At 42.2% G+C, this 8,834-nt stretch overlaps 1 protein-coding gene across 2 annotated transcripts in view; it reads left to right on the top strand.

Annotated features, from left to right (window-relative positions):
- The first annotated feature begins 1,279 nt into the window (after positions 1-1,279).
- Positions 1,280-8,834, top strand: part of Tent2 (terminal nucleotidyltransferase 2) — a 50,511-nt gene continuing 42,956 nt past the window's right edge. Inside the window, exons 1-2 of one of the 2 annotated variants that reach the window (XM_090331710.1) lie at positions 1,280-1,633; positions 1,889-1,937. The gene's annotated coding sequence lies outside the window, so the exon portion shown is untranslated. The remainder of the gene's footprint in view (positions 1,634-1,888; positions 1,938-8,834) is intronic. The other variant, XM_090331709.1, reaches the window with a different exon arrangement.

The raw sequence follows: 8,834 nt of genomic DNA, 5'->3' as shown, positions 1-8,834 counted from the left end.
TCGTGCATGCTAGGCAAGCACTCTACCACTATGCCAGACTCCCGGACCCTCTCAGGTCCATTTGTGCTGAGTCAGGCTTTGAACTTGATCCTCAGATCTCAGCCTCTAGAGTAGCTAGGATTACCTGCATGAGCCACCGTGCCCAGCTTAGACTATATAACATTCTTACAACCAGGAGCCAAAGAAAATAAAAAATCAATAAGGAAATTAGAAAATGATGGGAAATAAATCAAAATTTGTGGAATGTAGCTAAAAACAGCACAAAATGACTTATCTCATCAAATGCCTATAGAACAAAAGAAATCTCACAGTAATGATTTCAATTGAATTGGGAAACTGGAAAAAAGAAAAAACCATTTAAAACGCGCAGAGAAAGGAAATAGCTAGCTGGGCACGGTGGCTCACACCTGTAATCCTAGCTACTCAGGAGGCTGAGATCTGAGGATGAAGGTTCAAAGCCAGCCCAGGCACTAAAGACCCTGAGACTCTTATCTCCAATTAACCACTAGAAAATGGGAAGTGGGGCTTGGCTCAAGGGTAGGGTGGTAGCTTTCAGCTGATGATCTCAGGGGTGGTGCCCAGGCCCAGAGTTCAAACACCAGGTTCGACACTAAAAAAAAAAAAAAAAAAAAAAAAGAAATAACAGAAGAAATTAACAAACTAGAAACCAGGAAATGACAAAGCAGGCTTTGAGATCTGAGGAGTCAGAAGCCGATAAGCCGCTTGACATATGGGGGACGGAGGGGGAGGAAGGATACAAATTTCTAATTTCAGAAATAAGTGGTCATATTTTTAATAGTGATTTTGTGAAAGGACGATGAGAATACTAACACATGTACATCAATAAATGAATCAATCAGACACGTTCATAAACTCACTCGAGAAGCAGTGTGGTCTTATTAGAGAATGCCAGCTATTTCTGTGGGCACAGTGAGGAGTCAGGGCTCTAGCTACTTAACTGAACCCAAGTAGAGGGGAAAACCAAGTAAAATTTCACGATGCAGCCAGAGTCGGGGAGGAGACTAATTGGCTCAGAAATTTCTTGGGGAGGAATCCTCCATCCAAGGGAACCAGAGCAACTGGCCGCCATGACCCTGGATCTCATTCGGGCCTGCTGGACCTGCGTGGCCAGAACGTCCCCAACTCTGCCCGCACCCAGCGCCCGCCTCCCTCCCGCCCGAGGCATTGCGCCTGCGCAATCTAGCGAAACTGTCAGTGGAGGAGGCGGTTGCCGGAAGTGCGACCTTTCTCCCGCCGTCTTTCCCATCCGGGGTCACGCGGATCTGGGCTTCTCCTTAGCGCGCTCTCAGACGCCGTCTCTCCGGTGACTATTTGGTCTTCCGCTTTTTTTTTTTCTTTTTTTTATTTTTGCCGCCGCCCCCAACCTGGCGCGCCCTCGGCAATCCTCCCTTTTCTAGAGTCGCTCCACCCCTACTCGCCGCGCCCAGACCGTACTTCGACTGCAGCTGCTGAAGCTGGGCCTAGCCCGTCCCGCGGTGCCCCTTCTACCGCCTCGGGCTCCCAACGCCTGTCCGGGAGCCACCGGGCTCCGGGTGGCGGGTTCTCGGGGCTGGGGCGCCCCGGTGCGCGGCGCCGCCGGCCGGGCCCGCTCGATCCTCGTCCGCGGACACTGGTGAGTTCGGGGCTGGGGAGAGGGAAGCCTCGGGGTAGGCCCGGGCCGGGGGCGGGGCGGAGAAACTTCGCGGAAACTTGTGTTTTGCTTTGCCGGGGAGGGTGGGGCCCGCTCCCGTCCGACCCCCGGGCCGCCCCTGGCCTTCGGGTTGCTTTACTTTTTGGCGAAACTTAGCACCCCTTTCTTTTGCTCCCTCTTCTTCGCGTCCGGTTTCCACGCCGCCGCCTCCCCGTCGCTTCCTTCCCGCGGAGGAAGGTCGTCTGGAATTCCCGCGGGCTGTTTGCGAAGGCGCCGTCGAACTAAGGTAATTTGCCTGGGAGCGAATTCCTCCGTTTCATCTCTATGACTTTTATTTAAATCTCCCTGTATGGGAGAAGCCCACGAAGGGCCGGGCCGTCTGCTCAGCTTTTGTCTATTTTCACGTAAGAAGCTTGTAACTTTGGTACTTTTAAAAGCGCCCTGTCTTGTTTCCCAAGTCTCTCTGGTGACAAGAACAGTTGTTTAGGTTGCAGATACCGCTAAGGATGAACGGAAAAGAAATTGAAACTGTAGAAGTGTAGCCGGGTTGGGGCCGGGAGTTTGGCCTAGTGGTTAAAGTGCTTGCCTAGCATGCATGAAGACCCGGGTTCGATTCCTCGGTACCACATACATAGAAAAAAGCCGGAAGTGGTGCTGAGGTTCAAGTGGTAGAGCTCTAGCCTTGAGAAAGTCCAAGGACAGTGTTCAGGCCCAGGACTGGCCAAAAAAAAAAAAAAAAAAAGTGTAGCCGGGTTGGCAACTTATTATATCATGTTTTGTTTGTTTGTTTTTGCGAAAAAAGAAATTGCAATATTTTACAAAAGTTGTGTGCTGCCTGTCATACAGACTTGGTGACCAGTTATGTAGTTACCATAATATATGTACTGCAGAGTTTAAAAATATATAGATTGGGCTGGGAATATGGTCTAGTGGTAGAGGGCTTGCCTAGCATGCATGAAGCCCTGGTTTCAGCTCATCAGTACCACCTAAAGCCGAAAGTGGTGCTGTGGCTCAAGTGGTGGAGCACTAGCCTTGAGCAGAGGATGCTCTGGAACAGTGCCCAGACTCTTGAGTTCAAGCCCCACGACTGGCAACAAACAACCAAACAAACATGGATTGAAAACATGAGGTTCTTATTTTTACTTATGATTAGCCAGTAATAGTGATATTACTTTCTTGGTGTGAATAGCCTCAGTTATGAGTAGCTGTAAATGTACTGTAACATATAGGTACCATGTGAAACAGTTCATTTATATCAATCATGAAACATTCAAGGGGACCCATTCGGCTAGATTCTTTATAACACTTGAGTAGATTTTTTTAAAAAAATTTATTGGCTCATTTATTTATTTGTTTGTGCCAGTTCTGCTTAATCTCAGAGCTACATGCTCTGATGGGACTTTTTTTGCCCAGGGCTGGTACTATACCAACTTCAGTTATACCTCTACTTCTGGCTTTTTGCTGGTTAATTGGAGATAGTCTCTGGGATTTGTCTTCCCAGGCTGCCTTTGAAAGGATAATCTTCAGATCTCAGCCTCCTGAATAGCTAGGATTTTAGGTCTGAGCCACTGGTGCCCAGCTTGGAATTTTATTCTTCCTTTCTTTTTTTTAGTGGGGGGTGTCAGTCCTGGCACTTGAACTCAGGGCCTAGTCACTGTCCTTGAGCTTTCTCAAGGCTAACACGCTACCACTTGAGCCATAGCACCAGTTCCGGATTTTCTGTGTATATGGTACCCAGGAATTGAAACAAGGGCTTCATGCATGCTAGGCCAGCACTTTATCACTAGGCCAAACTCCAGACCCCTTGGAATTTTATTCTTAATAATAAAATGGAATGATCTCTTCGAAACCTGAAGGTGGTTTTGACAGAAAGTAAGCAGAATTTAAAAAATCAAGAAGGTTAGGGAACCTCTAAAGCATTGGGAGGAGATAGACAGATGACTTGATATACAGTTCAGGTTTTCATGCATTTTGTTTTCCAAGGAATAATTATGAAAAAATTACATAAATTTGAATATCTATAATTGTCTGTAGAACAGGTCAAGTTGAGGACAAAAATTCCAGCTTGTAAATTATAGGACAAAATATTATATTACTGGGAATACTTTATTTTCTGTAACATTACTTTATTGCATATTTCAATGAATATAATAAATACTCGCTTAAAAAAGTAAGGCACCTGAAAAGTTTCTGTGTAAGTTCTGTATTTACTAGTAATATTCCATATAATTGTAAAGTTCTATTCTAATAAAAATCATTTCAGTGACAGAACTGAAGATGTCTAGAAAACACATGGTATATTCTTTTGCTTGCATGTGAAATATCTGAACCATTATTACATTTTACCCCATGGCACAGCAGCAAACCCAAGATTTGTGTCATATTGCTGCAGCTACTCTTAAAACTGCAAAAGCACTAATTAGATGAATGATATATATACAGTCCAGTCACAAGTATTCCGAAAAATCTGTAGAGGGAAGAGTAACTAACCTAACCACCATCTACGTCCTGATTCATCCCAGGTAAGGGGTTTGGCATTTTCAGTCTTCCCATACTGTGGTGATGTTCACAAAGTATAGTTACACGATGCTGAAGACCATAGAGAGATACTCCTCATAAGACACCAGCTGTAGCTACTGAATATGTCAATCTCTGCAAGACGATGAAGCCCTGGATGAGGTCATCAAACACAATCTACCCTCCCCCGTGAAACTTTCTGATGAGGATGTCATAGAACTGCCAGAGAGCCTGTAGCCAAAAGCAGAGAGTGCTTGTTTGAGCCCGTTCTTGTCTAACATCCCAAAGTTGTCTCTGTCATAGATGCTAAAGACATTTTGCTAGTCTGTCATGTACTTCCAGACACCTCACTGGGAATATTTTATAAGTACGTTGCAAATACTTCATTAATGTGTTATTTTCTGTATTGATTGTTTACAAACAAGTCTATACTTTCTTACTGGGTTAAACTTACACAAGAAACAAATTTTAAGATTCTTTACTCAAAGCAGTAAGTGTAATGCTCAGGAAAACAGTCCAGATTTTACTTAGACTCTTCACTTTTTTTCAAATTAAACAACTGATAAGGTGGGTTTGTTGTTGTTGTTTTGGTTATTTTTTTGGCCAGTCCTTGGGCTTGAACTCAGGGCCTGGGCACTATCTCTGAACTTTTTCAAGGCTAGCACTTGAGCAGTTGAGCCATAGCACCAGTTCTGTCTTTTGTGTATGTGGTTCTGAGGAATCGAACCCAGGGCTTCATCCGTGCTAGGTGAGCCCTTTACCACTAGTCCATACTCTAGGCCTAACTGATAAGTTTTTTTCCTTGGGTCCTGGAGCTTGAACTCTGGGCCTGGATGCTGTTCCTGAGCTCTTTGGCTCCAGGCTACTGCCCTATTCCTTGAGCCACAGCACCACTTCTGGTTTTTTGGTGGTTAATTGGAGATAAGAGTCCTCTTGGACTTTTATGCCCCATGCCCTGGCTGACTTTGAACCACCATCCTCAGATCTCAGTCTCCTGAGTAGTTAGGACTAGGGGTGTGATTCACTGGTGCCCAGCCTAATGGATAACTTTTAAGGTGAGACAAATAGGATTCTGTCAGCTTCTGGATTTTATCATAAAAGTTGTCATACCTAGTGCGACAGGTTACAGGTTGTTTTGTTGTTGCTGTTGTGTGTCAGTCATGGGACTTGAACTCTAGGCCTGGGCTTTGTCCCTGAGTTCTTCAACTCAAGGCTACTGTCTTATGCCTTGAGCTACAGCACCACTTCTGGTTTTCTGGTGATTAATTGGAGATAAGACTTTTAGTGCTGGGGCTGGCTTTGAGCTGCAATCCTTAGATCTTATCATCGATCCTTAGATCTCAGCATCTCAGCATCCGGAGTTAGAGTTGTTAGGATTACAGGTGAGAGCCACTGTGCCTGGCTTTTTTTTTTTTTTGCCAGTCCTGGGGCTTGAATTCAGAATCTGGGCACTGTCTCTGAGCTTCTTTTTGCTCAAGGCTAACACTCTACCACTTGAGCCATAGCATCACTTCCTGCTTTTTCTGTTTGTGTGGTGTTGATGAATCAAACCCAGGGCTTCATGCATGCTAGGCAAGCACTCTACTACTAAACCGAATTACCAGCCCCCAGAGTCACAGTTTTTGTTGTTGGTCGTGGGAGTTGAACTCTGGGCCTGACATTGTCCCTGAGCTCGCCAGCTCAAAGCTACCATTTTACTCGTTGAGCCACAATGCCACTTCTGGTTTTCTGGTGGATACTTGAAGATGAGTCTCATGGACTTTTTTAGTGCCTGGCCTGGCTTGAAGCTTGCAGCCTCCTGAGTAGCTAGGATTATAGGTGTGAGCCATTGTGCGTAGCCAAGGTCACAGTTGTTGTTCTTTTTTTTTTTTCCCTGTTTTCTATGTATGTGATACCAAGGAATCGAGCCTCAGTCTTCCATGCATGCTAGGCAAGCACTGTACCACTAGGCCAAACTCCCGGCCCCAAGTTACAGTTTTATTTGAACCATTTTTTTAAATTAGGAATATTAGTTATAGAGGGAGTAAATTAATTGTGCTATTTCTGTACATATGTGAAAAGTATTCTGGTCAAATTAATTTCTCTATCTTAAAACAATTTCATCAGATTTATATGAAGTATTTGTACATATTCTTCCTCACCCTTTCTTTTTTTTTTTTTTTTGCCAGTCCTGGGCTTGAGCTCAGGGCCTGAGCACTGTCCTTGGACTTTCTCAAGGCTAGAGCTCTACCACTTGAGCCTCAGCACCACTTCCGGCTTTTTTCTATGTATGTGGTACCAAGGAATCGAACCCGGGTCTTCATGCATGCTAGGCAAGCACTTTAACCACTAGGCCAAACTCCCGGCCCATCTTCCTCACCCTTTCTGTTTATCTTTCCGTATCCTAAGAGATAACTATTATTTAGGGAAGCCTGTTTTGCATTCTTGTCATTCTTTGTATGTATAATTGTACTTCTGTGTAGTGAAGAGGCTTTTCAAAAAGAATCTAAAGACAATAGACATTTTGTCAATTTCTGATGTATTCATAGGTTTTTTTTGTTGTTGTTGTTGTTTTTTTTTTTGTTGTTGTTTTTTGCCAGTCCTGGGCCTTGAACTCTGGACCTGGGTGCTGTCTCTGATCTCTTTCAGCTCAAGTACTCTACCATTTGAGTCACAGCGCCATTTCCTGTCCTGTGCTTTTAAGCTAGACTAAATTGGTTATTAACTTTGAGTTGTTGCCATACCTTATTACTTACTTGAACTTAATTTGGATTTGATCATACAATAAGATAGAAGTAAGGTGAGGTTTGGGCCATTAAATCATTCTGAATCTTCAAGTCTGAATGCAGATAACACAGGAGGAAAAAGAGCATATTATTTACAGCTTTAAACTAAAATACTCAAGTTTTGAACTATGAACTGATTTAAATAAAATAAATCTGAAATGAATCTTTTTTTCCTGAAACAATCCCACTGTGTATCCCAGGTTGGCCTTGAACTCAAGGCCTACTTCAAGATGCTCCTACCTCAGCCTCACAACTGCTGAGATTACAGATAAGTACCACAACATTCAGCTTTGAAATAGATTATTTTTCTGAATGTAATGCTTTGGTTTCTGAATATAGTGTTTTTTTCTAAATGTAAGTTGCTACTATTGTTTTGGTCTATAATATCTCGATTTTAATAATGAGAAAACAAAATTTGTTATATTATTTAGCCCCATTTTCTCATAAATTCTGTCATGTAGGAATTATGCTTTAAGGCAGGGGAAATAGTAAAGCATATTTAAGCTTTATCTAAACCTTGGGCAAAGGGTAGAATAGCTAATTAGTAAGTTTGAATCTGGCAATCCGTTGTTATTCAGTGTACTTTCAATAGGGATTTCTTAGACTTACTGTTCAGTTCAAGATATATTTCTATTTCTTTTGAGCAGTATATGTCAAGGATTATGGGTCAGCAGGTAAATGATTTATTTTATTCTTCCTTTAAAAAAAAATCTCTGTGGCTCAAGGGTAGAGTGAGAGCTCTGAGCTGAAGAGTTCAGTGATTGCACCCCGGCCCAGAGTTTAAGCCCCATGACTGACAAAAAAAAGATAAAAAAGTCTCTTGTAGCTTGAAGAAAGAGTCTGCTATAGAAAGTTGACACTTATTTCCTAGATGTAATGCTTTGCCCATTAGAATGTGGCATTTGGAATGAGATCAGTGATTGCACCCCGGCCCAGAGTTTAAGCCCCATGACTGACAAAAAAAACATAAAAAAGTCTCTTGTAGCTTGAAGAAAGAGTCTGCTATAGAAAGTTGACACTTATTTCCTAGATGTAATGCTTTGCCCATTAGAATGTGGCATTTGGAATGAGATCTAATGATGGTCCCAGGACTCCAGTCCACAGTCTATATGAACCTTGGATTGATGAATCTTATGGTCATGGCCAACCTAGGGAATTTTAATCATACAGAATTAAAAATATAAGCAACAAAGTTTCTATGAGGAACTTGATAATTTCTTCTCAGGTCTTTCTTACATGTTAACTCTTAAGAGTTTTCCCAACATTCCTCATCTCAGTCCCTAGAGACATAAGCACATCAGTTCTTTAACTGGCTAGGTGTTAAAACCATCATCTGTTAAAAGAAATAGAAAAGCTTCAGGGAGCATTTGTTTGATTACAGTTACCCTAAATGAAAGTTTAGCACTCTGTATCCCATTTTATTCTCCATGTAATATTTAAGCATGTGCATGCTTATATATTAGAATTAACACATAAAATAAGATAATAAATTATAGTGATGATCACAGCACTTTTTTGTTTAAATCAGTGTATTTAATGAGTATGTTATTGTAAGAATCAAGTATATAAGTTTTGTTTCATATATTACCTTGTGAATAATGTAAAATGGAAGTAATTCAGTAGTTTATTTTTGATTAACTGCTTTTCTGAAATGTTCCTGTTCTTTCAGCAGAACTTTCTGTTAAATATGACAGATATTGGAGGAGGTATAGTTGAAGTGGTAGAGGTCTTGCATTCAAGTTCTAGTATCTCAAATGTAAATAAATAGACCAAATATATAGTCTACTTTTTTTTTTTGCCAGTTCTGGGGCTTGAACTCAGGGCCTGAACACACTGTCCTTGGGCTTTCTCAAGGCTAGAGCTCTACCACTTGAGCCACAGCACCACTTCTTGCTTTTTCT

Source organism: Megascapheus bottae, chromosome 4, assembly GCF_031878675.1.
Source record: "Megascapheus bottae isolate mThoBot1 chromosome 4, mThoBot2.hap1, whole genome shotgun sequence".
Classification (NCBI taxonomy): Eukaryota; Metazoa; Chordata; class Mammalia; order Rodentia; family Geomyidae; genus Megascapheus; species Megascapheus bottae.
Note: the sequence above shows the minus strand (reverse complement) of the source record. Positions and strands in the feature narration are given on the sequence as shown.